Source organism: Opisthocomus hoazin, chromosome 5 (assembly GCF_030867145.1).
Source record: "Opisthocomus hoazin isolate bOpiHoa1 chromosome 5, bOpiHoa1.hap1, whole genome shotgun sequence".
Taxonomy (NCBI): Eukaryota; Metazoa; Chordata; class Aves; order Opisthocomiformes; family Opisthocomidae; genus Opisthocomus; species Opisthocomus hoazin.
The window spans coordinates 83,511,069-83,517,800 of NC_134418.1; the positions used below are offsets into that span (position 1 = coordinate 83,511,069).

General features: G+C 44.7%; 1 protein-coding gene across 3 annotated transcripts in view; it reads right to left on the reverse strand.

Annotated features, from left to right (window-relative positions):
- Positions 1-6,279, reverse strand: part of TRMT9B (tRNA methyltransferase 9B (putative)) — a 118,293-nt gene extending 112,014 nt beyond the window's left edge. For 2 of the 3 annotated variants that reach the window (XM_075421937.1, XM_075421935.1), the window contains exons 1-4: positions 6,020-6,087; positions 5,059-5,138; positions 1,611-1,699; positions 684-734 (exon numbers count right to left, since the gene is read on the reverse strand). The gene's annotated coding sequence lies outside the window, so the exon portion shown is untranslated. Of the gene's footprint in view, positions 1-683; positions 735-1,610; positions 1,700-5,058; positions 5,139-6,019; positions 6,088-6,219 lie in introns of those variants that run through there. The other variant, XM_075421936.1, reaches the window with a different exon arrangement.
- Positions 6,280-6,732: the final 453 nt, after the last annotated feature.

Genomic DNA, 6,732 nt, shown 5'->3' on the forward strand with positions numbered 1-6,732 from the left:
CAATATAATCCGTCTCAGAGGATGAGTGTAAATAGATGCAAAACATCGAATGTGATAACAAGGGATATATTAAAGAAAAAAAAATATACATCGGGGAACATATTAGAAAATATTAATGAACAGATAAACCGATACCAAAATAGATTGTTCTTTAAATATCAAATTATAACCTAGAACACTTATACAAGTCATTATCTTTTACTTTCGCTATACATTATTTTAAAAATAACCAGCTTGTACTTTTTCTTTAATGTGAAAACATTAACATCTAGGAAAAAAAAAAAAACACAACATAATAAATGCAACACAACTGTTACCCAGCAATTTTCAGCTGCAGGAAAACATCCTGATAAACTGAAAAAATGCTGACTTATTTGCTTTTTGCACACCTTCTTACTGAGCAATTTTTACTAAAAAAAACAATCCCTCTTTAATAGAAGTGTTCTTAGTACTTCCTTAGTTATTACTCTGCTTTCTGTTCAATATTCAGTTACAGTCCCGCACTAAGAGCTTTACCTTCCAGAATAAATGATTATTCAGAGCTCTGTATCTCTTTAAATTTAGTATTTCACACTGTAAGTCCATTAATATTTGAATAGTTACAACATATATTAATAGGAACAAATATTCCACTACATATTTAGCTATTTTAGAAATCTGCTGATTATATGCAGCTCTCCTACCAGGCAACAATGGCAGAACGAAGGAGTCCAATCAGTCCAAGGATTCTCTTCCTAAAGAAAAGACAAAATGACTCATGTCATATCTGGAGCTAAATTACTTTTGTAAACTGGAGAAACTGAAAATAAAACCTTCTCGATGACATTTCTAAGTTTGTTGCTCTGCATATGTAGAAACATTCAGCTATCTTTTGGAATGGACATATCATCATATACGGGAAAAGAAAAAATACAACGAACATGAAAACAGGGAAACGAGTGACTCCGCTCGTTGGTGTTTGCAGAAGAGTCAATGTATTCCCACAATTTCAAAATATAATTGTCAGAATTACCAAACCCCACTCATCAATGGCAGGTGATATTAATATCCATACAAACATCCAAATATATCCAAACATGCCAAAATTAAGTGTGACAATGGCATAGCATTTTAGAAGGGGATACGTTCAGTCCTGGTACAAGCAATGGAACGAGTTAACTGGACACTTAAAATTCTACGATTGCAAACTGTTTTTCAGTTTTCTGTTTTTCCTTTTGCAACAAAGAATCTAGAACTCCACATGAAATACCCGTATGCTACACAGCATGTGTGATGAAGTTTGGCACCGTCCTGAGGCATCACAGCTGTCTAATGCTAGTCTGCAAGAACTGCAGCAGTGTTATCGCAGCTCCTTCGAAACTTAATTCTGGCCAAGACACCAACACCTCAGCGTGCTTGCAATTTACAGCCTAGAGTCCTCTCAACTGTAGGATACAATTACCATTCTGTGAAAAAAAATGGAGCAGGGCTTGCTGTATGCTGGTAAATCACAGCCAGGATAACAGAAGGAAGTGAGAAAAACGCCTCCCAGACAGCAACCCATTGTTGCTGTGTATCCCCATCAAACAAAAAAGATTCAAGTTAACATATGGCAGAAAAGTGATGCCTACCCAGCAAGCGGCATGGCTATCGAAAACACAGATGACTCTGCTCCGTTCCTGTCAAAGCTGTGCCACTGGGAAGCAAAGCATTCTGGAGTCTGCAGGAACAGAAACGATGCGTGAGCTTTACCCCAAGGAACAGGGCATTTAGCAGGGAGCGACACATCCTGATCTCTAAGTCATGCTCCCAAGACAATTTAAATTCATGCAGTCACTCCTTAAAACAGATTACTTGGAGGGAGGAGATGGGTTTGAACATTCTCAGACAGAACCAAATTGAATCTTCCAACTCTTGCACCAGTAATCTAACAGATTGGTTATTAAATGAAAGGCTACCCAATCTCCCCATCCTTCACGTTAAAAGCAAGCTGCTACACCAAACTAATCAGCTCTGCAGATGAGTGTGTGCTTGGTGATGGCCTCAGTTTACTGACAAAACAGAGCCCCTTGGACACCAACACTGAGGACTGTAACTGGCTGAATGAGAAACAGGTGCTAAACTGCTCCAGCTGCTGCACACTGGGTGTGCACAGAAATAAAATCCTAGACGCTCTACAGATATAAATGAAAATCAAGGAAGAGCCTTCTGATTTCAGGCATCTCCCGGGTTAGGCAGCAGCTGTGTGAGGTTTCTTGGATCGCATTTTTGGACTTAGGCATCTGAATTCTTCCTAAATCCTGCTTTAGGTGCTTAAGTCCTTCATTGGATCTAGCCAATAAACTCTCTCTGTCTTTAATCTACCTGGTTAAGCATTTTAGATCCTATTATGCTTTACCTCCCTCTTTATTTTTAATGAGATCCTTATCTTTTTAAGATGTAGTTAACTGTTTATCCTATGTGTAGTTGTTTTTTTATACTCACTAGTGCACACCTAATTACACCCAGTGTAACTGAATAATTTACTAAGGGCCTTATTTCAGAAGTACTGAGAACCCACATGTCCAATTTTCTCACAGGGAATTCAGATCCCGTGGAAAACCCACACTCTGTAGAAATGCCAGAGATACTGGCAGCAGCCTAGCCCTGCTCAGCTCAAGACCGAGCCACAAACGCAGCTTTGTGGACTCTCACACCTCAAAAAATTTACTCAAAGCCAACTTCTGCCCAACACTCCGTTGCACAAACAAAGGTTAGCATTTGTTTTACTGCAGCGATGCTGAGCATTTCTCCATTGAAAAGTCTGCCTGCCGGAACTATCTCACTAAAGCCCCAAAAGCCTACTAAGCAACAAAGAACAAACGGAAACAAAACAAAACCAAGTTGGTTCTGAGGACTCATTATTTCTTAGCCAGGCCTGAAGTGCCTTCAAAAGCGACACCGTTCAAGAATTACTTTTTTTAATATGGTTTGAGACTTCCATTTTTACTTTTTTTTTTATTTTTCCTAGAAGAAAAGGTGTTAGTAGTTTCCCATTAGAACAATTAGTTCTCAGGAACATTTTTTTTTTTTAAAGAGCATGACTCTTACTTGCCAAAGCTTTCTCCAATTATTTTGCCTTCGCTACACATATCTTGGCAAAAAGTTACAACAGCTGGATAGCCAGCTAGCTACCTTTCAAGAAAAAGAGGGAAAACAGCCAGAAAGCCATTACCACATTTCTCTTCGAATGTAACTACTTTCTTTAGGTTAACTACTTTTTCTTGGGACACATGCCAAGAGAGAGACTGTAAAAATGGGGCTCGGCTCCAGATTTCCAGTACACAGGTATTAATTTTTAGGCCTGCTGCCTGGCACTGCCTGTCCCCTTAGCCTGGGTCGATTTTGCTTCATTTTGTTTATACTGCTGTCGATTTCTGGAGATCTTATATCAGAACAGTTGCATATAATTTACCTAAAGAGGGGTCAAATACAATTAAAAACACTATTTTATTGTCATCTCATGTTTAATTGGGTTGCACACACTACTTGTACAAGGAATTGCTTATAGAAACATCCCATCAACAGCTTAAAAAGCATAAGCAAGGAATGTACTTGTCCCTCACTGTACTGAAGGGACAGTACTTTGTCGGCACCTTTCTGAACGAGGACAACCAAGACTTACATAAGCAGCTGTAAAATACTGCTCTAGGGTAGGAAGGGGAAGGACAGTTCCTGGAGTCTTTCTTTGAATGGCCCACGTGAACTGTGCAACGCCCTGGCTTGGTTTTGGTTTTTTTTAAAAGTATCATTTATCTGACCCCCCACAAGAGGAAAAACCCCCAGGTTTCTGTGCGTGCTATTTTTAAGGGAGTGGTGGTGGAGCTGTGTGTGTTATCTAATCTAGTGAGGAGCTGCATGTCTTTTTTTTCCCCTCTCTTACGTAACTATCACACCCTGATGGTAACACAGTGAAAGATTAGAAAACTGGAGTTATTCCTTGCTTAGTTACATATGCCAAAGGTGAAATAATGCACCAAAAGCCAAACTTGAAGAATCAGCTGTAGCTCGGAGATACAAGAACAAACACACTGGGTCATAACAAGGCGGCCCAGCTGGGCCCAGTAACCCACTTCCAACAGGGATCAAAAATGAACGTCTACTAGAGAACAAGGATGAGGTGAATATACAGTCAGATTTCTCTCCGAACAGTTCCCAGATCCTGGAGATCTGCGTGTCAGGGATTTCCTGATAGAAACGTGGTTATTTTTATGTAAAGGATTCTTTTCTATGAACTTCTCTAAACTCTTCTTGAACCCAGCCATAGTATGCCAGGCTCCAAAATCACTTGATATCCAGAGGATTCACTATATTCTTGCAGCATACTGCTGGCACGTATTTACGAACAAACCCGCTAAGGAACCGCTTCAACTTTCTACAACCGCACAGAACAAACCAGCAAAAAACCATCTTTTGTCTATCCGAACCTAGATAGCATGGAAGTCCTGAGTTCCCAAGAGAAACCTAAGAAAATAAGGGCAGCTGTGTATGTACAGAACAGCAAGCATCACAAACATTAGCAGCCCGTAAGGGGTCAGTCACAGCAGCACTGCTAGCAGAAGGAGCAAGCTCTGAAGAAAAGTACTAACTAAACAGATTTCTAAAACTGGTGGAAGCAGTGTAAAATGCAGGCTCCCTAACCCATCTACGCATCCATCCTAGCCCAACTCCCTTCTTCACTGTTTTTAACCATTTTGAAGTGAAGGATGACGGCAAAAACCTCAACTCTTCTGCTCCAAGACCCCAGGAATTATGAAAAAAAGCTAATCGTAGCTGACAATACTGCTTATCAGTATGAATGCTAACATACAAACTTTGACAAGAGTCATTAGAAATGGCAATGGTGGAAAGAGACAGGTTTTCTTTCTACTTGTTTTTAATTGTTCCTGCGGAGGACAACCTCACTGTCCTAACTCCAGCTTTTTAAGGAAGTTCCACAACCCCCTGAACCTTCTCCTGTTTTATTTTTCTTCTGCATTTCCATGGGTAATCTAATCTCAAATGCAAAATAAACTACTGTTCTCTTTAACGATGGCTCACCTTTCAGAGTTTTACTTCTGTTCAAACTCTCTGCTCATCTCCCCGATACTTTGTGAAGGGTCAGCTCACGCTTGACATGTCTAAAACAGAAGCCATAAGCCATTCAAAGCACTCTACCTCATCCTGCCACCACTACAGGCATCTCTATTACTTCAATCTTTCCTCAGACTGTCACTTCCTAACTCACGCCATCTTTTAATGAATTACTCTAAGAGACTATCTTTCCTACCTCTTCATGTTTGAAATACACCCATGTTCCCCTCCATATTTCAGTTACCACAGCATCTTTTTTTTCTTTGACTCCAGGAACTTGAAAGACACTGTAACGGCAAAGAATGCCTTTTAGAGAGTATGAGTTCAGACAAAACACCTGGATATAAACCCAGATGTGTCTGGTTATTTCCAGTCATGGCATCTTTGCCTGTAGCCCTCTTAACAACCTTCAGTATCACACTCCAGGCTGCCATACGTGAAATACAGCTGAAGACAAATATAGCTTTGTTCCTTTCGTCAGGCCATAAATTAATTTTCCTGATGTGTATGTCTTGCCTGGAGGGTTTTAGGGGAACTGTTGTATTTATCTGAGACTTCTGGATTTATGCCAGCCTTCTAACTGGGAGGAAAAAAAAGAGGCATCGTAGCAACTGTAAATACACATCGCATGCAACAGACGCTCAGCTTTCGTTAGAGGCTGACACACGTCTTGAAGCCCTAAGCATCTCCCCACAAAAACGCATGGTTTAGGTCAAACAGATTAGCTCCTCCCCCAAAAAGCCCTCGACTTACTACCTCACACTGGTGGAAAACGAAGTTTACTGCACCGACCGGCTGCCAGGGCAGAGCACAGGCACAGCAGGTCCGGACACCCAGCGCACCGGGCCCCACCCCACGGCCGTGGCCACACGCCCGGGAGAAGAGGGGCGAACGCATAAACCCCCAGGACACGGAGCTTTTTCTTCACCTTCTAACTCCGCCGTGCCCTCCGTTAAAACACAGAAGGAACAGGGGCCGGCCCGAGCTGCCGGCGACGACCGTGAGCATCAGCGCCTCCGGGGCCGCGGCACCCACCGACCCCCGTCCCACCCGAGGCCCCTCTCCCCGTCCCGCCGCCTTGGGCTGCCTCCCCCGCCTCCCAGCCCGGACCCTCGCGGCCGCCCTCACCACAGCGGCCAACCCCGCAGGCCTGTCCCTCTTCCCCGGCAAACAACCCTCCTCCTCCTCCTCCTCCTCCTCCTCCTCCCACCCCCCGGCCCCGCCAAGGTGCTCCCTCACAGCCCCGGGGCCGCGGAGCCGGGCGGGGAGGGCGGGCCGTGAGGGGCACTGAGGGAACACGCGCAGCCCCGCCCCCCTGTCACTCACTGCCCAGCACCCGCCCCATCGCGGCGCGCGCATGGAGCGCTCTTTTGTAACCCTCCTTCCGCCTTACCCCGCCCTCCTCCAGCCCCGCCCCTCCGTGGCACCGCACCCCCGCCAATCGCCGGCCGGAGCGGCGGGTCAGCTGACGCCGCGCTTTATGTAAGCCGGCGGCGGAGAGGTTCGAAAAGGGGCGTGGCGAAGCGCTGGAGGAGGGGGCGTGGCCCCCGCGCTGCTCGCGCGCGCGCAGGGCCCCGCCCTACGAAGGCGCCTCCGCGCCCCGCCCCGCCCCGCGCCGCCAGTGCCTCAGCGCCGAGCCGA